We start from the raw sequence: 23,379 nt of genomic DNA, 5'->3' as shown, positions 1-23,379 counted from the left end.
TTAATGAAATGCCTCTACATTGTCTTGCTCACATTTCTAATGAGAAAGTGGGAAACACTCAACATAGAAGGTTGCCTTTCTTCCACTACCCAAACCTTCCTCTCTTTCTTACTCTTGACGTTTTCATTCATGCAATCTTCCTTTTATCACTGTTTTTCTATGATTCTCTTCCTTCTTTCTCCCTTTACTGACAGACTCTCTCTTGATCCCATTGAGCATGACAAATAACGCATAGTTGCCAAGGTTTTTGTAACATTTTCATCATTTCAGTGCTATTATGAATGATATTTCAACGAGTATGAGTGACACTTTCTCGCAAGCAAAATAAAACAATGAAGACAAGGGAAAAATATAAATATAGCAAATTACAACCATTTGCCCAACAAGACACTCTGTACTTGCTACTCGGTGCGCCCCTGTTTCCCTCTGTTGCAGGGGGTGTAATGTCTGGCAGGCATTAGTGCACTGCGACTAGAGGTGTACATCAGGGAAGTTTCAATTGGGGCTTCTGAAGGCTGTGAAATGCCCTTAGGCAGCGTTTTTGTGCACATTCAAGCTGAGACACAGGCGGTGGAAAGACAGGGATAGGCTGAATCTGGGACATAGATGCAGTTGTGCACACTCCAATCGAGAGACAGGAAGGTGTAAAGACATGCATTGACTGACACTGTGACACAGACACAGTACCGTATTTACAGATACTGGGATTTAGATAGACACAGGGGCATAAATACACGGGCAGGCTGCCACTGCAACTTATTGCAGAAACAGGGTAGAAAGGCTCAGGGAACTCGCACTAAAATTTAGGGACATATGGGGCAGCTTAGCATCACTCCAGGCCTGGCCTCTCTTCCACGTCTGGGACCGGGCCCCAACAGGATATGCGTAGCCCCCAACTGCAACACCACACTGATGTCTAGTGTTGCCGAGCTGGCTGACCGTAAAACAAAAGACACATTGCCAGCCAACGGGTGGCCTGCCTGCAATCTGGAGAATACCCTCAGGACTATTCTGGTCTCTCTGTTACGTGAAGAAAATGCTGGTCCCCAAAACTGAGTCCAAATGCCCACCACCTGCAGCTGCAACCACACACATGGATAATGCACAAAACTCGCCTCACTTACTTCAAATTTGAACGTCTGTTCCCCAATTAAACCTCGAAGTACACACAGTCAGTCAAGCAGTGCCTCCTCTCTGCGTGTGCTACAGAGCTGATGGGGCCCCTGGAAGTAGGAACACAGTCTCAGATGCTGCTGCGGGGCCTAAATGACGTTTCAATCCTGACCCCATGATGCACCTCCGGGCATGGCGTAGGAAGTGTGGGGGACGCGGGGGATATGTCCCCCCCTGATTTTGGAGTGGGGGGACATGGGTGAGGGGACGAGGGGACAAACGAATTTCCCCTCTCCCTTCTGTTATTCAGCAGGGCCATTAGCACGCAAAGCGCTACCTAATGGCCCTGTACTTGACCTGCCTGGAGTCAAAGAGGCCCCCCGCCCTCTGCCCTTTGTTATGCTGCAGGAAGGCTCAGATGCCTGGGAAGGGCCGAGAAGGGGAAAAAACTGTCTCTTTTCCTTCATACCCATTTCTGTCTTTGTCTCACTCCTCCTTAAGTTCTGATTTCAAGAGCTCTTATTACTCTCGCTTGCATCTCCTTTTCTTCATTTGTTTCTCTGTGAAATGGATCCAAAATAGGCGGACACTGGCTGGATATTTCCTCATTTACTGACCGATTTAAAATTCGAAAGAAAAACCTCGGGACAGAGAGAAAAAAAATGAAATACCTAAATTAAGCAATACAGAGTGGTCAGCGGACAGGCCAGAATGTTTTTTACACCCACACACATTAGAACCACTTTACAGAGTTTGCCAGTGAAAGCGCTACTTTATTTTTTTCTTCTTTCTTTGAACAACATTGCTTTCCCACGGGAAGTGCACCATTTCTAAAGGGACTGCAATACCTGGTTGATGAGTGGAGTGAAAATGTTCAATATGATCGTTTTCAACTGTTTTAATTATTTTAGCTTATAAAATGTCTACAGCGGCCCTGTGTTCGGGGATGTGATTTTTTTTTTAACCAAACTGCTTACATTTTGAAAGGATATAAGCAATGGGCATTGAAACGGGTTCCCTTCCTGGTCCTGTAACCATGTCCTGAATTTTTCAGGCAAAATCACTTACTGATTTCTGAATAATGAGTTTAAAACTGTTACGGTTACCATGTTGTTCCTGAATACATTTCACATGATTTGCTTATTCTTGCATTCCTTTTCAGTGTTTGCTTTTTTCAGGGTGTTATTCATTTTTTTTCAGGCAGCATTTTACTGTTGTCTAGTGCATAATTTGAATTTAGTTGCAGCACAATTGAGTTGTAGCTGAAGGCAGTGTAAGTTTCTCTCAGTGGGGCACTATGGTGTTCAGTGTGGGAGAGGATGTGGCACTCTGGCCAGAGCTGCTGAATTCGGAACTGGAGCACCATTTTCAGCCTTCATGACCAGTCCACCAGACCGCATTCCTGACGGAGCTCATTCCGATGCTACACCTTAGAAGGCCCGATAGACCTTAGAAGCCCTGGTGTCTTAGCACCCGCAGGTGGACCCCAACGGTGGCAAGTGTGAGTTAACCTGGAAGTCCTGTCCAGCACAATCCATACTGCAGTTCACCTGCAGTCTTGCAAGCAGGCATACAAAGAAGCCCACCCTAGATCGACAGTGACTGCCACTGAGGTCACAAGATCCTTGAGGCCAGTCCACAGCACCCATTGGTACCTCCATTGGCCTTTTTCAGCAGTAGTGGTGCAACTTACCAGGGGTTGGCAATGTAGGATTTGCATGCACACCAAACTTAGGTCATGATTATAATGAAGGTGGAACCGCCACATTACCCCGTCATTGGCGGTCCCACTGCCATCGGTGACTGCATCAACGCCAACCATATTACAATGGCGGGTGCTTTCCTGGCGGTCGGAAAGACCAACCGCCACGCACCCGACTGGCTACTTGAGCCCGCCAGTGTGGCGGAGGGGCTCTTGGCTCCTACAATGCTGGTGGTGCCTACCAGGCACCACAGTAGGGTTTACGATACCCCTTACCCGCCAGCCTATCCATGGCAGTTCCCCCACCATGGAAAAGTTGGAGGAAAGGGACATTGGAGGCCCATAGCGGGCCCCTTTCCCCTCAGCCCCCAGACATGGGACCTGACAGAGCGTCCGCCTCCCCCCTTCCGCTCCAAAACCACAGAGATAATCTGCGGCGTACCCCAAGGCTCATCCCTCAGCCCAACGCTGTTCAACTTCTACATGGCACCACTCACCCACGTCGCCTGACAGCACGACCTAAACATCATCTCCTACGCCAACGACACCCAGCTGATCCTCTCGCTCACCAAGGACCCCCACACTGCCAAAGCCAACCTCCACGAAGGAATGAAGGCTGTCGCCGACTGGATGAGGGACAGCCGACTGAAGCTGAACTCGGACAAGACAGAGATCCTCATCTTCGCCTCAACCTCATCGGCCTGGGACGACTCCTGGTGGCCAACGGCACTAGGAGCACCCACCAATGATGCACGAAACCTAGAGATCATCCTCGACCCCACACTCTCCATGACAAAGCAGGTCAACGCCGTCTCCTCCACCTGCTTCAACACACTCCGCATGCTTCGCAGGATCTTCAAGTGGATCCCCACCAAAACTAGAAGGACGGTCACCCAAGCCCTCGTCAGCAGTAGACTGGACTACGGCAACGCACTCTACGCAGGAGCCCCGGCCAAACTCCTGTCACAACTGCAACGCATTCAGAATGCCTCCGCACGACTGATCCTCAACATACCCCGCCGCAACCACATCACACCCCACCTGAAAGACCTGCACTGGCTCCCCATCAACAAGAGGATAACTTTCGTGCTCCTCACCCAAGCACACAAGGCACTCCACGACACCGGACCGGTGTACCTCAACAGAAGACTCAGCTTCTACACCCCCGCCCGTCAGCTCCGCTCCGCAGACCACGCCCTCGCCATCGTCCCCCGCACCCGAAGAGTGACCACCGGTGGCAGATCATTCTCCCACCTCGCCACCAAGACATGGAACACCCTCCCAATCCGCCTACGACAAACCGAAGACCTTCCAACCTTCAAGAGACTCCTCAAGACCTGGCTCTTCGAACAGTAGCAGTTAACCCCCCCTAGTGCCTTGAGACCCTCACAGGTATGTAGTGCGCTTTACAAATGCTATGATTGATTGATTGACATGTCAGTTTTTACATTGCGGCAGATGATGCAGCCAGCAGCACCTGCTGCAATGTAAATTATAGGCACTGCAAACGCCATAGTGGCGGTTGCATTGTAATGCCTATTGTCGGGCTGCCACCTTGAAGGCCAGCGGTCCCATTCCCCGATCCGATGGCAGATGGACTGAAGTCCGCCTGCCTTTTTAATCAGCCCCTAAGTTTGCAAACTTCATGGTCTCTGCTTCATGCACAAACACTTTTAACATGTGCAGCCTTCTTTCGGGCCACTGGAGTTATGCAGCAATGGAGGCCAAAATTATGTTGCAGTGTTGACTAAATGATGCAACAATAAAAAGGCTGCAGCGTAATGCGGGGCACTTTATGATACTGTATTATTTTAACATTTGTACATACTAACAGCCTCTGCAAAGCTTTTGCCTCATTAGTACCTGTGTAACATACAAATGCAGCACAGGGAAAGGTGACCAGTCAACCTTTGCAAAGGGCCCTATACTTCACAGCAACATAAGTCACATTTCTTTTAGTAATTTTTGAACCGTTTGAGCTACAAAATTGTTTTGGGTCAAATCGTTAGATTATGCAGCAGATGATGTATTATGTGGCAAATATGATACAGCCATAGTTAAGTGGAATTTTTTTTCCACTTAACTTAATTTTGCCCCAGCATTGTAGTTGATCAATTTATAAGTTCCCCAAACCCAAAAGTCGAGTTTGGGCACAATTTGCATTTTAAAAGCAGTCCTACAACACAGGGCTACTTTTAAACTGACCTCAGGCTTCAAAAGTGCACACATGCAAACGCAGAAAGGGCTGCTGGCCTCTAAACTGGCATGCCCTAATATATTCTAGTGACTTACAGGTAGTTCTAATCTCCCTGCCCTTTTATGAACTAGGGCCTTATAGGAGAGGTCATGCCAATCATAGGGGTACCCTAACCCATAGTGCACCCTAGTGTATGTAGGTGTTTTCACAGTATATTTAAGTGTCTCTTTCAGAACAGCACTGGCCCTGTGCCTGTACAGGCAGAGGTCAGGGTCAGTCAGAGTCAGGTACCACCAGTACCAGTCAGCAAAACGTTGGGGAGTGCCCAGGGCACAGGATGGCTTTGCAACACTAAAGAAGCACACACTCAGAATTTAAAACATAACACCATGGTTGGGGGGTTCCGTTTAATAATCAGAATTGATTTCTATCCTAATGAACCCATTTTCCAACATTAGGATAAGGAAATACTGGGGAAAAATCATAATGTTCTAATCTATACCTTGAAGTTTTCATGCAGCTCTTTGATGATGGTTGATAGCTCACTGTTCAATGTTAGGATTTTAACTTATAAACTGCAAATACCAACAGAATTTCTCAGACAAAAGCAGTAACTCACTGACCAATTTACATGATATGCATTTTGTGATCTGCGTGGTACACATTCTTTGCAGCATGCATATTAACCTACTGTGTCTACCTTACCAAGAGTCAAAACTTCCACTAGACAAACCTCCGATCTCTCTCAATAAAGAACATTAATCACCAAAGTTATCTTAACATTTTTATTGTTGTCTGAAAATTGCTGGAGACCAGGAATGCAGCAGCAGGTACTTCAAACCATAATGCACTTGCAAACACAACGCCCCCACCCTAAGTCAGCCACCTATGTTTGCTTGGTGCATCAAGATGATTCATATACATGTTTTTTTAACATTTGGTCTGATTACTATATGAATGTAAATAACAATAAAGCATAAATGAAAATTGTGACAACATGCCTGCTTTTCTTATTATTTCACTTCGAAAGTATGCGATTGTATTTGTTTAACGGGCGGTGATTTGTATAGGGTCACTGGAAAGTTCACAAGGTTGTCCCTCTCCCCCCCAGAATTTTAGTGTGTCCTACGCCCCTGCCTCCAGGGCTCCTCCACCAACACCCACCTGATGCCCTGCCTGCAGCAACAGTGGCAGGCGCGAATTAGAGACAGGACAAAGCAAAATTAAATTATTACCGGCGGCCGCACAGTCCCTCTAAATCCTTTCCGGGATGCCTCGCCGCCGCGCACTTTTAATACTTCTGCCATGCGCTTGACACTGGTTAGCCCCACCTTAATAAACGAAAGACCACGCAGAGGTCACGTCTGCGCGCCACGCACGACGCACCATTTAATTTACAAAAGAGGCCACAGCGAGGTGCAAGGCCGGGGAGCCTAATCTAAATTACTGCACGTTAACACCTCACATCCCAGATGAATGTGTGGTGCTTGCTGGCTGCTCGGCTGCAGAGGGGGCCCTGGAGTGCAGAGGCCACCCGCAACGCAGGGGCTGCGGGGGCCTGTGTTACGCCCCTGGCCATCAGTGCACAATTTCTACAGGCACACACACCACCAGCCATCAGTGCACACATCAATTGTTAATGCATCCACAATTAACTATTATAGCAATCGCAGTATGGTGCACTTTACTTTTACACACAGGAACCTTTTCAATTCCTAAACCGGCAGCACAGCCATATAACGCAATGAGTCCAACTAATTAAATCATGTTATCGTTATTCTTTATGTACTCCTTATTTGAATCCATTTCTTTTTTCCGTTTTTTTCTTTATCTTCACTTAATTTTACTCATCCTCATTCAATCGGTGATAGATCACAGGAGGCAGGGTGGTTTCCAAATGCCACGTATTTTATTGAGTAACCCAATGCATTTCGGGACGAATCCCTTCGTCAGGGGTCTCGTGGCATCTGTAGTTCATCATTCAAGATAAAAAAAGGACACGACCTCGCATACAACCAGCTTGATTTCGTCAAGCATGAAACATGCCATCTCGACGGGTTTACATTTTAAAAGTGCTCAAACGCACGTCTTTCTCCTCGTGGTAATATATTATCATTGCGTTATATGGCTGTGCTGCCGGTTTAGGAATTGAAAAGGTTCCTGTGTGTCTTGGTTCATATTGCAGCGCAGTTGGGCATAGCGCTTTCCTGGCATGCACGCCTTCAAAGTGTAATTGGTAAAATTAAGAGGACGTACAACAAATTAGGGGTGCAACTCGCAACTCATATTTTTGATTGCACTTTACCTTTATACATATTCATCTAAAGCGCAGCATGCCACCATTGCTACAATTCCAATCCAACCCACATAATTCCACTACACACCACATGCATACACTCCATAACACATGGCTAAAAGACATTGCCATATAAAATGCCATTAGCTCTAACTCAAATAAATCCGAGACCTATTGCATTTCTAATGCTTGTTTGTATTGGATTGTTTCACAGTGTTATTTAGATGCATGTCGCCCCCTAGTGTTCAACAGACTTATCTTCAGTAACATTAATGTCGAGAGTGTTAACGCACAATTGTAGTTAGTGTGTCTGTTCAGTTTCCAGTTCGCTAATTTCAAAACAGACTGATGTGGTCGGCCAGTTGCAGAGCGAAGGCAGCGATACAGCGTGGGTTACTTTAAATTACAGATGTTTAGCGCTGGGGGTCTCATTGCTATCAGCGGTGCGTAGCATCTCACAGTCGTAGTCAACACCGAGCTTGCAGTATTCCTGGCCTGTCAGCCCCCTCTGATCAGTCATTTCACCTGTAATAATTGCGATTGAATTGGAAGACACAATTTGCTATAAATTAAGTGAAAGGCGCATACAGAACGCCTCCGCATGACTCATCCTGGACATCCCCCGCCACAACCACATCTCCGTCCACCTGAGAGACCTGCACTGGCTCCCCGTCAGCAAGAGGATCACGTGCAGACTCCTCACCCACGCACACAAGGCTCTCCACGACCTGGGCCCCAAGTACCTCAACAACCGCCTCACTTTCTACACGCCCACCCGCCAGCTGCGATCGACCAGCCTCGCCCTTGCCACAGTACCACGCATTCGCAGAGCCACCACCGGAGGAAGATCCTTCTCCTACCTGGCGGCCAAGACATGGAACTCCCTCCCCATCCACCTACGGCTGACCCACGACCATCTCTCCTTCAGGAAGCAACTCAAGACCTGGCTTTTCGAGCAGTAACGGACCCCTCCCTCCCAGCGCCTTGAGACCCTTCCGGGTGAGTAGTGCGCTATACAAATTGTTTGATTGATTGATTGATTGAACAAAATGCATTTCTTACGGGGGAACAAGCACCATGGGCTCTTATACATAGGCATGCTTGAACACGGAAGCTTTGCACCTCAGTACATCAGATTGCAGTGTGACTCTGCTCGAGTCACACTGCAGTGATTCGAGCAGAGGGGAGTCGGCCCCGGGAGCTGCAGCCTTTCACTGGCAAGCCAGTCATGGTCATCTCACTGCGCAGGCGGTCACTTAAAGCTGTAGTACTTTCCCCAGCACTGCCACTCCCACCACCCACCCGATCCCTGCCGCTGCACTGCCAGATTTAGCTATAGAGCTACCTCTAGTTTCGACAGTACTGTCACAGACGGTGTAATTGTGCTGCTCAACTCTGCACATCTCTGTGTGCCTGCTCTTGCATACAGAGGCCGTCCCTTATAAAGTTAATTAATCTTAGCAGCTGCTGTAGTGGGGTGGAGCCCAACTCACCGCTAATGTTGTCCACAAACATTTTGGAGTATATTGTACTGTGCATTTTTAAGTTGCTCAATAAACCAGAGTCACCCCTTGTGGCTCAGATTGAGGAATCAGGTGCCCTCTTTGTTTCTCTCAGTGAAGCACTTAATAAATGTAAACATTTATCTGGATCCGTGGCACCGGCTGAGACTGTGCCCTCATGTGGATCCTGATGGCTGCACCTTGCTGTTATTTTTTAGCAAAACGCTTGCCCCATTGTTTCCTGCAGTATATAATGGCCCGTCAGATCAGGCACTGATGTATCTTCTATTTGTGGTGCTTCGCAGCAGTTTTAAGATTTTTTTAGAGTTTCTCATTGCTGTAATGGGTGTCATTTCTGATATTTATATGTTTCCCTTGTCTTTATTGCTTGGTTTTGCTTGCGGGTAAGTGTTACTCATAGTTAGTCGTTGAGTGTCACTCGCAATTACACTGAAATTATTAAAATGTCACACATAAGTAATTTGAATCTTTGGCAGCTATAATTTATATTTGCTTTTTGAAGTACATACAGTTAAGGGCTATAATACCAGCTTTAGGCAATGTTGCTTATTTTTGTACCAACTGGGACATTAAAATACCAGTAACTGGCATGAGTAAACGGGTCAAGTGGCAACCCTAGTTACAACTCTTGGGATGCACTGACATGTAAACCCAAAGGCCAGGGCATGACCAGCCATTTCCTATTAACTAGTTAAAACGAAACCAGCTGAATTCGAGTTCATACACAACCCGATTAAAGCGTGAGTTTCCCAATTTTTTATGTGAACAATGGCTTAATATTAGCTGCCTTCCGTCTAATATTGCCTCTTCTTCAATAGAAGTCAATGGGGAAATATATTCTCTCTTTTTTCAAAGTCTCTCTTTTTACTGTTCTAAAATGTTGAAGTGTTATTGTCATTTTTCATAATAAACAGATTTTACATATATAAAGTGATAAAACTTTTCGTGGTAAACCGATCGCAACTATGGCCTTGTAGTACTCACTTCTTAGATGGCCCCACAACAGCACCATGAGACCCCCGGGGTGATATGTGCACTCTACAAATGGCAATAACATAACATAATTACCAACTCTTGCCTACTTTAAGTCTAAGCTTTCCTGCAATGTAACCTTCAAGTATGCACTCATAATATTAGAAATCTATACAAAAATGAGAGTTGGAAAAACAATATATAAACCCCACTGAAGTGGTCGTAACAAGGATTCTCACAACGCAAATTTCCAAGTAGGTAGGCAATTCTAGCCCCATTTGTCTTTCGTGGTGATCTATGAAAATCATTTAGCACAATGCCTTTTTATAGACCTTACCAAAGTACAGTAACAATTCACCCATAAAGGTCTATTGGCTTTAACAAGTGCTTCTCACAATAATTGAGTCAGGTAAATTGCTTTTGTCATAACTGTTCGTGGGGAGACGCAGCGCTGGTACAGAGAACGGCGAGTCAGCATGGGGGGCTTATTGAAGAGCGCCTACACCGGCCAGACTGCGACGGGGCCAGTACCGGACTGCCGGCCCCTCACCCAAGCACCGGGGGTTAGAAGAACTTCTCGCGCCTCCCGCTTCGACGGAGACGCAGCGCTGGTACAGAGAGCGGCAAGCCAGCGCGGGGGGCTTTTTGAAGATCGCCTACACCGCCCAGACTGCCACGGGGCCAGGACTGGACTGCCAGCCCCTCCCCATTGCACCGGGGTGCATTTAATCAACGAGTCCTCACGCAACGCGGGACGCACGCGGGCGGACTCTGGGCGAAGCCCGGGCAAAGGGCAGGCCGTCTGTGGCCGTCAGGGGCCAGAAGAGGCCGGGCTGGGCCATCTCTCTAGGCGTTTCGTTCAAAGACCAACGACGACCCAGAAAGTAAGGTAAAATTGCCATCCATTCAAAACATTGGTGCCTAATTACTATTACACAAAGACCATTCAGTGCTACATGTCAATAATGAGTAAACGGAAGGGGGTAGCCAGCACACTGGACGACTTCATCGTAAGGGCTGAATCGGTGCTCATCCATGAGATCCAGCCAACTGAGAGATGGCTATCCCTAGACTTTGCCACGCCCCAATCATGTTTGTCAATCGGGGGCACTAATGATTTTCCTTCCTCTGACAATTTAAAAGTTACCCCCGCCCCTTTGAGCCCCGATATAGAGGTAATAAACCTGCCACCTATCTCCTCTCCAAATATCCTGGACTCACATGTTCCAGCCAGTAACACACGTGGCAGGGTAATCAGACCCGGGCAGTAAGAAAAACGCACCTAAACTCAATCAGGTGGAACGCAGAAGAAAGTTAACTGACTCAAACACAGACGTCTCGAGTAACAACGAAGGAGGGGCTGGCAATGGTTTACTTGAGACCAGGCTCACTAACTCCATCTCTACCCAGACTGAATTCCTCCCTGCTATGGGCACTAATGCAACTGACATGGGCATTGAAATCCTGGACACCCTAATGGAAGGCTTTGAATGCAGATTAGGTGATCTAATGGGGGTCTTCGCAAAGAAACTTGATGGCCTATGGAAAGAAATGTCTAAAATAAATGATGTAGCAGCAAATATAAAAAGGGTGGGAGAAGGTATAATTGCTTTGCAACCCACGCTGTCTGGTTGTATAACTTGTGATTAGGTCCCGCACCTCCAATGCGCAGCCGCTACTATGATACCACCTCAAATAGTGCCGGGCGACGCAGGCGGCGATGGGGGGGCCATACTATTACCTGACAAAGATGCCACTAATAGCAGTAGAAGCGAAAGGTTGTTACCAGGGAATGTTAACAAAAGTATGTATAAGGGAAACGCAAACCAAAGCAGATCCCCCAAGCAGTCCATAAGGTCAACCAATGGTAGTGTCGTAATTTGGCAGCGATCGGGTTAGCATTTGCTTCAGCTACACGAACTTTCCTCTGTTAACTTGACTATATTCTGGAGGCCATTTTGTATTCCTGGCTTCCATTTTCAGTGAATGCGCTGCCTCGTGGTCAGCATGCCCTTTTGTCCTTTCTCTCTTCCGAATGACCATTTAGTCTGCCCAGCAACTGGCTATTTTTAGTAATGGTCAAGCTTGCGCATGCGTATTTGAGCCTTTAAGGTTAATGATCGGTCATTGCTTAGGAATGTTCTTCAAACTGACCAGTGGTGCTAGACTCCTCCCACAAGTTGGCTGTGTTCCAAAAATGCCCTTATATGTACCTAAATTGTGTAAAGTGTATACCGCCTACTTTTCTAATTCCTGTTAAACTGTATAAAAGAAGCCACGCACCGATGTTCGGTGTGATACTTCTTGCATTGCCGAAGGGTGCTGCAGGATTGTACCACCACCCCATGGGGTCTTAATAAACTTTTCTTTTGCATTTTCAGTTTCCGTGCCAACTTCCATTCTACGGTATCGAGAGTTTTTGCAGAGTATGTAGGCCTGTTGAAACCCAATACCACAAATTGGCGCCCGAATAGGCACTCATCGGCGACTCGGATGCCCGAAGGAGTGGTCGCGACGAACGAGTGGAAACTCGCCCTGGACGCATACGCTGCCACTGAGTGACCCGAGTCTTGGCACCCATGGTGTTTTTTCCTTTCCTTCCGACCTGACCTTCCAGGTGGCGCCGGTCCTCGACTGAGATCCTGATCGTTGGGTTGTCGTGCAGTGACCGTTTGGCCGATTCGATTTGAGAACTTGGCAGTTGGAACCTGGACATTTGAGAATATTTGGTAAGCTTTTGATTGGTAAGGTAGTCTACTGACACTTACTGTGGTTTTTTGGATTTGTTTGAGTTAGCTAGCATTTGGATCTAAGATTTGGACTATATGTGGAGTGCACCTCACATAGGCAGGTAATGCGGCGATATTTCTCTGACTTTGTATTTGTTTGAACGGCACACCATGTGTAAAACATATTAAGTGCCATTTTATGTAATATCGCATTTTCGTGATATATTTGACATGCCTGTTTTCAGCACACTCCGAGGAATGTGCTGTTTTGGAAAGGGTACCAGTTATCGATTAAGTGAATCTCAGCCGGCTCCCCCAGAGGGCACACCTAATTGTGAAATGTACATAAAATTTGGCCTTCCCCCTATTATGTATAGTACATTATGGCACAAATACACAAAAACTGATCATGAACTGCAATGGCCACTACATGGGTCGTTTGATTTACGAAAGGTTCAGTATGTGGAGCAGTGTTTGTTTCAGCACAGGTCTAGACAGGATATGTTTGATTGTGTGCGTATGTGGGAGAAAGCGGTGCGTGAACGCATGAAGCGTGAACAAGCCTTGGCGGACAAGGAACAGCGAAAGGCTGCTCATGTTAAAGCTTTACAGCTGCAGGAAAAAGAATTGCAGGAACAGAAAGAGAGGGAGATACGAGAACGTAATTTGCAAATTAATGGTCAGTTTCCTATTCGGCGCCCTCTTTATCCTGTCCTTACTAATAAATCTGATGATTTTTCATTGCTAGATCGTTGTTCGCCTCCGTATGTTCTGCCTATGGCCCCGGATGAGGACTCCGATGAGGATAATCAAAGGGATACTCGTTCTAAGATCAGCGTTGCTCGATCCGCGGAATTACGCGGGTTGACTCGTAAACTTAATGTTAATGTTATTTCTATTTCAGAGATTGATGGTCTTATGCGAAAGTGGTCTGAAAAAGAGCAATTGTATTTTCTGGAACATTTTGGAGAAGAAGTTGTTGAACGGTTTAGAAAGTATTCACCTGAGTTGGAACCTAAGGATATATCAGTTGGTTGTGATAAATTACGTAAAGGTGTTTTTGTTCTTGCAGATGCAGATAGTTTCTTCCAGCGTTTGGTTCAGCTACGGGATGAGACGTTACGACTACGGGCAGAGAAAAAGGCATCGGGTTAAACTACGTCTGGATCGACGGCTGAGTCCAAAGAGTGTCCTATCTTTGGAGCAGATAAGAGCGATACAGTTCATATTACGCCCATGCGAGCAGCTGCGCCTTTGTATGTCCCTCCTAAAGGGAAAGGTACAGATGATGATAAGTCGTCTGTGGATGCGAAGGGTTATTTTATATACAATTGGGTTTATACTCCTTGGAATAGAGCGGCTGTTATGGCGCTTAAAAATGCTTTGCCTGACCCGCGCAAAAATCCGGCAGCTTTCTATGAGGGAGTGGAAGGAGCTATTTCTTCATGTGTCATGACATTAGTTGATATTGATCTTTTCTTTGGGTTAATATTGCCTCCTGATATGTGGAGGGCGATTCGTAAGTTTGATGATCGACCACTTTTAGGTGCAGATTGGAAGGAATTAGTACAAGCTGATTTGGATAGAGAACCTGCATTTAAAACCATGTTAACTAATTTTAGATCTCCCGGTGGCTATTTTGAATAAATTAAAAACGCTCGTCCCCCCTAAAAAGATTGATTGGACGATGTTGGCTTCTTGTAAACAGAAACTAGACGAATCGGTCTCTGATTTCTTTTCGCGTTTAGAGGAAGCGTTTCATGATTACAGTGGTCAATCATTAACAGAGGACACGGGCAGGCATTTGTTTGTTGATAAGTATGTGGCTAATCTCCTACCGGAGATTGCAAAGCGTTTAAAGACTAGCGAAAGTTCATGGACCACTGCAACTCCTGCTTCTTTATTAACTATGGCTCAGTATTATGAACGACAGGAATTGGAGGCTAAAGAAAGTAGTGATAAGAAAGCGAAGGATTTGAAGACGAAGGTGATGTTGGCTCAGGTTTACGCTACGCAGTCGAGAGGAAATGATAGGGGTAGACGTGGGTCGTATGGCACGTCTTCTGCTCGCTCCGATATTTCTGAAGACCAGTGTGCATACTGTAAACAGTTTGGACATTGGGCTTCAGATTGTCCGGTGCTTCGAGAACAGCGTAATCAGCGTGGTCGAGGAAATGGAAGGCTTCGGAATAGTTATTCAGGTTCGAGGGGTGGAGCGAATGATCGTGGTAGGTTTGAAGCTAGGGGTCGTGGTCAGGCTGATCATAATACTTTTGATTGACGGAATCAGTATCAGATAGCTGAGGGTGAGTCTTCTGAGTTGCAGGATAATACGTATGCATAGGATTGCGTAGGATGGGGTGTGGAATTGGTTGAAGTACCAGTAGATCAAAGGGGTCCATATATTTTAGCGCATGTTTTGGGTTCTACTGATCAGTTTCTGGTTGATACGGGAGCTACTCGTAGCGCTGTGTCCAAACACTTGGTTCCAAGGGCTCCCCTGTCTGGCGAAACGATTACATCAATAGGGTTCGATGGAACACCTTCCCTTAGCCCATTGTCTCAGCCCCTTCCATTTCACATTGATAAGTCTACTGCCCCATGTCCATTTTTATTGTCTCCAAATACACCAGATAATATTGTGGGACTTGATATGCTTAAACATTTTCGAGCAACCATACGCTGCGCCCCTGAAGGGGTGCGGGTTATTTTAAATGAGAATTACCCAGAAATTGAGAGATCGTGCCTCCTTCAGGAAGATGATGCGTTAGCCTCCCTTCCAAGCACCTTATGGGCCACTTCTGATACTAATGTAGGACAGATGATTATCCCTCCCGTACACATCACTGTAAAGGAGGGAGTGTCTTTGCCTCATGTACCGCAGTACAAAATCTCTAGAGAAGGTGAAGTTGCTTTGACACATATTATAAAGGATTTGATTACTGTAGGAGTGGTGGAGGAAGTTCCCTATAATGTTTGCAACAGCCCTATTCTTACGATTTTAAAGAAAGATACAGATACTAAGATTTACCGTTTCATTATTGATTTGAGGGAAGTCAATAAGATAGTGGTGCCCCAATATCACGTGGTGTCTGATATTACTACCTTACTTACTTTGGTTCCACCCACAGCTACCACCTTCTCTGTTATCGATTTGAAGAACGCTTTCTTCTCGATTCCCATTCATCCCGATAGCCGGTATCTCTTCGGCTTTACTTTAAATAACAGATCAAATAGATTTTGTCGAGTTCCTCAAGGCTACACAGAAAGTCCTAGCATTTATAGTCAGGCTTTGAATAGACAGCTCGATTCTTTTGAGCTACAGTCTGGAGTGGCTCTTATTCAATATGTTGATGATATTTTGTTAGCAGCAGACACGCAGGAACAATGTGAGGAGAGTACTCTTTCCCTGCTTTCTTTTCTTGCCAAGAATAATCACAAGGTTTCGAGGAAGAAGTTGCAATATTGTAGACCGAAGGTGACCTACCTCGGTCATCTTCTGTCTAAGGAGGGACGTGCATTGACATCAGATCGAATTCAAGTAATTTTAGATACGCCAGTCCCTTGCACTCAGAAAGATGTTCGAGCTTTCATAGGTCTGACGTCCTTTTGTAGGCAGTGGATATTAGGATTTTCACACATTATAAAACCTTTGTTAGCGTTGTTGTCCAAAACTACACCAACTCCTCTTGAATGGACAGACGAATGTCAGAATGCTTTTGAACAATTGAGACAGGCCCTTTGCTCTGCACCAGTGTACACCAGATTATACAAAGATTTTTACATTGAATGTATATGAGAAGGATGGGTGCGCAATGTCAGTCTTAGTGCAGACACACGGAGATAAACAGCGACCTTGTGCGTACTTTTATGCAGTACTTGATCCTGTAGCACGAGGATTACCTGGGTGTTTTCGAGCAGTTGCAGCAACAGCAGTGTCTATACGACAGAGTGAGGGAATAGTTTTGTCTCATAAATTGTTGGTATTAGGGCCCCATGCGGTAGATGCTTTATAGAACCAAACGAAAACACAGCATTTAACTAGCGCTCGTTTAAAAGGATACGAGTTAACGCTGTTGGCGCCACATATTACACTGAAGAGGTGCGCCACTTTGAACCCTGCTACTTTATTGCCATATCCTGTTTCTGAGCCCCGAAAGGAAGAACAACATGATCGTGTTTTTCTGACCGAAGAACAAACAAAGGGTCGTATCGACTTACAGGATACGCCACTTCCAGACGTAGATGGGAACTGTGGGTTGATGGATCATGTTTAAAGTTGCCAGATGGTACGACTTCCGCAGCCTATGCAATCACGACTGTCAAGACAGTGGTAGAAACAGCACGAATACCGCAAAAATCGGCCCAAGCAGCTGAATTGATAGCTCTGACGAAAGCATGTGAGCTAAGTGCTGGATTATGTGTGAATATTTACACTGATAGTCGTTACGCTTTTGGAGTAGTGCACGATTTCGGCCTACTCTGGAAGGAACAAGGGTTTTTGACATCGCATGGAGTGCAAATCATGCATGGAGAGCTAGTACACGATCTCCTGAATGCACTATTATGTCCAAAGAAAGTAGCGATAGACCAATGTAGTGCACACAAGAAGGTGACAGACAAAATAGGACAAGGAAATGCTTTTGCAGATCGCACAACGCGAGAGACTGCAATGTTAAAGAATGTCTCTCCCACGTATGTGGTGAAATCACAGGATGAGCGATGGCATGATGCTAGAGAGGAAATATTAGACATACAGAAATCAGCTTCTGAAGCAGAACTTGCAAACTGGGCAACAGAGGGAGTGTTGGATGATGAGGGCTGTTGGCGCAGTAAAGATATGGGTTTAAGTGAAAAGTGGTTCTGTTGGGTCAGAACAATTACTTTGAAAGAAAGTCATTAAATGCAAATAAACAAACTCTCTGATACAAGTCCGACATTAGAGAAATTAATGCTCTAAGACTTAGGATTGTATAATCAATCGATTATATTATAAAATTCAAACATTTAGTGTCCGAATTGTACTCATTCATGGATAACATTCAATGCATGTTGTGACTGTCAGAATAAAGTGACTTTTTTGGTGAAGGGTGCTTAGTGAATCACAAAATATACAGTGCAATCGATGTCTTATGTACAGTGTCTTCTTGTTTGTATTTAATGACTTTCTTTCAAAGTAATTGTTCTGACCCAACAGAACCACTTTTCACTTACACCACTACTGCCCAGGTTCTGAGGGACACAGGGTTACCCCTTTGCTTTAACTACACTTGCGCAGGTGTCTACCTGCGAGGGTTCTTTAAGAGAAATTATTTTCTTTTGTACTAGCTAAATTTGAATGTGAAATCACGCTGAATATGTCAGAGAAAGACACCCTCTCATACAGCGAAGACTACATCGCCAAACTAATACACGACCAGGCAGCATCCAACTTCCTCTTGGGTGCTGAGCGCAGCTCAGTTGATGTTACACTAAATGAAAAATTACTGAAAATAGAACGCCTGGAAAAGAAATTGATAAGGTCTCGACTACATGGGCATGTGCTGACAAAATACCTATCAGCCAACATCATACCTAAAGGCCTACAGGTTAGGAATGAACCTGCAATTTTCATTGATGTACCAAAATTCAGAGAAGGCTTTAGTTTCGTGGCAAACAACTGCTCCAGGCACTGGATGGTGCTAGGGGTGGAGACGGCCATAGAATACGTCAAAAAGCTAACACAAGAAATAGCTGACCTTAAAAGAGAGATCCTAGAGGGCAGCGCGCTAACTAATGCCAAGGAAGCCCTGGAAAGGGCTGAAAAGGCGCTTTGTGAATTCAACACAGTAACACTCAACAGGAAATTGGACAAACTTGCGAAGGACATCCGCAATTACGACAAAAAGTACACCTACCCATATCTAGCGGACGAATACTACCAACAAGACGAACAAGGCTTCTTCACAAACAGAAGCCGTCAAGGGCCAAGGCGCTTCTGTACCTTTTCGAACTCTTCTGTTGGCAGCGGCTCAGACTCTGAACAAGAAGGACCATCAACAAGCAGACAGGGCCCGCAAGCACAACAGCAGCAGAATTTTTTGGACCAAGGTTAACGTCAAGGGAAACGCCGAGCAAGGCTGGCCTCCCCAGAGAAGATGGAACAGGGGCAGAGGGAACTCGAGAGGAAATACACGGGTGAGGTTCTTCCAGCAGGAGGGGCATGGAGAAATCTCCACACGGAAACAAACATACTGATGGTGATGACAGCTACTGAACCTACGACATCAGAAGTACCTACTGAAATGCCAATGGTTGGATTCACTGATGGCCCCACACCTAACTTAACCACTTCTCCTCCTTTGAACAAAGATCTGAATAACATAGCTCTAGAAGCATCCACCATGCTGACCCCTGCAATGCCTACCAATATTCCGGATGACAACCACACAACCTTGACGCAGGGGCTACCTCTACAACCAGCCATGGATGGGGCTGTGACAAGTCTGGCCCCACAAACTACACCTGATGTAGATCTATCAGACCCCATCATCAATCTCTCGGACCACGTCATCACGCAGGCAGAAAGAGATGTCCTGAGTAAGGGACTGTCCTTTGTCCCAACAAGTAGACCGGATTTGTTCACCATGAAGTTGGAACTACAGAAATTCTTTCGGAAGGTGAGATTGAGATACTACTTTGGGAAGAATGAATACACGCCCAAGCAATCAGCAACCCCATTCAAACCACCATCATCTTTCACGCCTGGATCATATTGCATGAGCCAGCGTATATTGGCATTTGAACAGGTTGTGATGCAAGAAATAATGGCCTCGTTGGAAGAGAAGCATTACATCAAACACAATGTCACCAAAGAGGAAAAGATTGACTTACGTGAACTGAGCGAAAATCAATCCATCGTGGTGAAGGCAGCTGATAAGGGGGGAGCTGTGGTGTTACAGAACACTCGAGACTACGTCATGGAAATTGAACAGCAGCTGGGGTCGAGAGAAAGTTACCAACCGACCCCAAGGGACCCAACTGCAAGCATAAAGTCACTCATTGAGAATCCGGCAGAGGAAGGTGTTAACAAAGGATTTTTAAGCATTCCAGAAAAGGATTTCCTGATCAACAAAGAACCACGTTTCCCTACCATATACACATTGCCAAAAGTGCACAAGCGGTTGGTTAACCCGCCCGGCAGACCGATCATATCTGGCTGCGGTTCAGTGCTGGAACCAGTGAATCAGTTTATAGACTATTTCTTGCAACCCATGGTCCCTGAAACAAAATCATATGTTCGTGATTCCATGCATATCATTCAACTACTGGAAAATCAACCCTACAACAACACTACCCAATTCATGGTAACATTGGATGTTTCATCACTCTATACCTCCATACCCCAAGCCAAGGCCATAGAGGTGATCCGCTCCACACTGGACAGACGTCCAGCCCCCCACTGGATACCAACAGACTTTTTGATCAACCTTCTAGAAATTGCCATGAAAAGGAACTACTTCATCTTCAAAAGGCAATTCTATTTTCAATGCAAAGGAGTAGCCATGGGCGCAACTTATGCCCCCAGCTTGGCGAATATATATATGGACAACTATGAGGAGGAGTTCCTATACACACATGAGAACCCATACATTGACTCAATTACCATCCGGAAGAGATATATTGACGACGTCATCATGATCTGGACCGGCACTGAAAACGACCTACAACAATTCTTTGTGTGGCTCAATGAAAGAAACAGGGACATTCAATTCACCATAACCTGTGACCACAACAGCATCGCATTTTCGGACCTCTCATTTCAGGTGGAGAATGACATGCTTTATTGTAATCTATACAGAAAGGCCACAGAGAGGAACACCCTACTCAAATACAACTCACACCATCCACGAAACCTTCGTGATAACCTGCCATACGGCCAATACTTGCGGATGAGAAGGAACTGCACCAGAAGATGTGATTTCTTCAAGGAATGCGAAGTGTTAACTGAACGCTTACGTGGAAGGGGCTATCCCCTAGGACTTCTTAAACGTGCCAAAAAAAGAGCTTGGTACTGCCCGAGAGACCAACTTCTAGACCCCAAGGACAAACAACCAGCAACCAATAACCTTGTATGTGTCACCACCTTCCACACAAAAAGTAACATGGTCAAGAAAACAGCAATGAAATATTGGAATTTGGCTGCATCTGAATTGAACATGAAGGAAAACCCCCTGTTTGCCTTCAAGAGAGGACGCAACATCAAGGACAATGTAGTTAAAGCTTTCCTGGAACCTCACCAAGCACCGGACCTACGAGATCTACTTGGTCTTCCGCCCATTGTGGGACACTTCAAATGTGGAACATGTAAGGCATGCCCTCATTGCATAGAGGGTCAAGCTTTTGAACATGAAAATAAAACATATAAGCTACCTTCCCTTACAAACTGCAACACCACTAATGTCATCTACATAATTCTGTGCCCTTGTAACATGCCATACATTGGGCAGACCACGCAAAAGGTGAAAGTGAGGATCCTTCAACATATGAGTAAAATCAGATGTAAGACACAAGGTGCACCCCTAGTGGAACACTTCACGGACAAAGGCCACTGTCCAGAGAGTATACGCTGGAGGGTTGTTGAGAAAATCAATGCCAACCCCAGGGGTGGATCATTAACGTCTATCCTCAATAGGAAGGAATGCAAATGGATCCACATTCTGAACTCTGTAATGGTTGGTCTAAACGAGCATGAGGAGATAGCTAAACAAATAGGTCTATTGTAAACATTGCTGTACTCATCATTCTTGCTACGTATACCCTCAACTGTATTAGTCCATCGTAAGCTCCACACTAACCATTGAGCACGTAGCCCCAACTGTCATGAACGTTGTTGCACAATGTTATTAGTTTACAAATTTGCACATGACGATACTATTACATCTGAAACATCTATGTCCCCATTGTTACGCACTAAGCTATTGTGTCCCTTAATGCATATTAGAGCACTGAACGTTTTAAACATTCTGGTCTCAAATGGAATCTCCCCTGGTGACGCTGTTGTTATTGAGATCATGACAATTTCTTTATAATGACTTCATTTTCACGCGCTAAGCTAATTTCTTTCACACTGCTTGTTATGATGCTTTAAACGGCAACTTGTATAGATGTAAGACTTAGCCAATTGTTTTACTTCAATCTCAACAGATGACGTTTTTATCCACTGCAAAATCGATTCGAAGGCCTACGCTCCATTAAGCTTGGATTAATTACACCGAATCCCCTAGACATCCAGACTTCCTTCCCACTATACCCAAGAACGTCACCACTGCCGTGGGTCTCAACCTCTCTTAATCACGCACGCTGCGTGATACAGTGAGAGGCTGAACGCCGTTGCTACGCAACGCACGCGTTCAACGTGCACGCCACAGCCGGATCCTCAAAACGGCTTGTGTACTACGCGCCTCTAGCAGCCGCGCCAGGACAAGAGGAAGTAAGCGCCTCTGTTCCTTGCAAGCAGCCCTTCGTTTCACAAGGTAAGCTGCCGTGCACCGGCAGCCCGCCAGTCCCGACTCCCATTCCCGACTCTTGGACAGAATCACTGACAAGTCACTTAATACGACTTTACCCCGTGCTGTTGTTGGTTTAAATAGATGCAACAGGTCACGCAATCTGTTTTAGGGATCACGAAGGCTCACTGCTTCAACCCGACATAGTGGCCAGTTGTATCACCTGATGATTAATGTCAGTAGCACCCAATTCACTATGAATTGAGATATAATTCACCCCACTACAGCACACTCTTAATTAAGGCTTTAACTTTTTCCATGTGTTGGGTGCACACCGCTGTTTCTACTTCAACTTGCTGTGTGGGTCCTCCCCTCCCCCCCCTCCTCCCGCCTTCCCCCCGCCCACCCCACCCCCCCATTCGCAGGTCCTCTAAAGGTTAAAATGCTTCAATCACCCTCCCTCCTCTCATTCCACAGAATTGATCGGCCATTGAGCTACCCATTGATACAGGCTGAAACTCACCTGGCCTGTCTCTAAGTGAGTATCTTATTTATTACCTAAGTCTGGTGTAATTGACCACAGCACCAGTTTCTCTCTGATACATAGCCTCTTTTACTTCCCAGACTGTCTCCCTCCTGTCTTGATAAAGACCCGCCGCGACCACCAACAGGGGCGCAACAGGGTCGAAACGTCGACGAACATCATAGGTCCAGAAATGCCAGGATCCCGATAGGAACATTAGGAATCCTTGGTTTTAAAATCACTTATCTGGCCATTGCAAATACGTGTATATATCTGTACATAAGACATCGATTGCACTGTATATTTTGTGATTCACTAAGCACCCTTCACCAAAAAAGTCACTTTATTCTGACAGTCACAACATGCATTGAATGTTATCCATGAATGAGTACAATTCGGATACTAAATGTTTGAATTTTATAATATAATCAATTGATTACACAATCCTAAGTCTTAGAGCATTCATTTCTCTAATGTCGGACTTGTATCAGAGAGTTTGTTTGTTTGCATTTAATGACTTTCTTTCAAAGTAATTGTTCTGACCCAACAGAACCACTTTTCACTTAAAGCACTACTGCCCAGGTTCTGAGGGACACAGGGTTACCCCTTTGCTTTAACTGCAGTAAAGATATGGAGAGATGGAAATTGCCTGCCGCTTATTTGCAAGCAATGGTTCAAATGACACATGGGCTGGCACATGTTGGAGCTCTTGCAATTACTAAATTGCTTACACGAGTTTGGGAGCATCCTGAGATTGCCAGCACGGCTAAGAGAGTAGTGCAGACCTGTCTGATATGCTTACAGTACAATCCTGCCAAAGGGACTTATACTCCTAA

The 23,379-nt window shown here is 45.6% G+C and overlaps 1 long non-coding RNA gene across 1 annotated transcript; it reads left to right on the top strand.

Moving 5' to 3' along the window:
* The first annotated feature begins 21,997 nt into the window (after positions 1–21,997).
* Positions 21,998–22,767, top strand: LOC144774404 (uncharacterized). The gene is made up of 3 exons (XR_013600242.1): positions 21,998–22,047; positions 22,498–22,558; positions 22,645–22,767. It is a non-coding gene; the product is annotated as an uncharacterized LOC144774404 (long non-coding RNA).
* Positions 22,768–23,379: the final 612 nt, after the last annotated feature.

Source organism: Lissotriton helveticus, chromosome 1_1 (assembly GCF_964261635.1).
Source record: "Lissotriton helveticus chromosome 1_1, aLisHel1.1, whole genome shotgun sequence".
Taxonomy (NCBI): Eukaryota; Metazoa; Chordata; class Amphibia; order Caudata; family Salamandridae; genus Lissotriton; species Lissotriton helveticus.
Note: the sequence above shows the minus strand (reverse complement) of the source record. Positions and strands in the feature narration are given on the sequence as shown.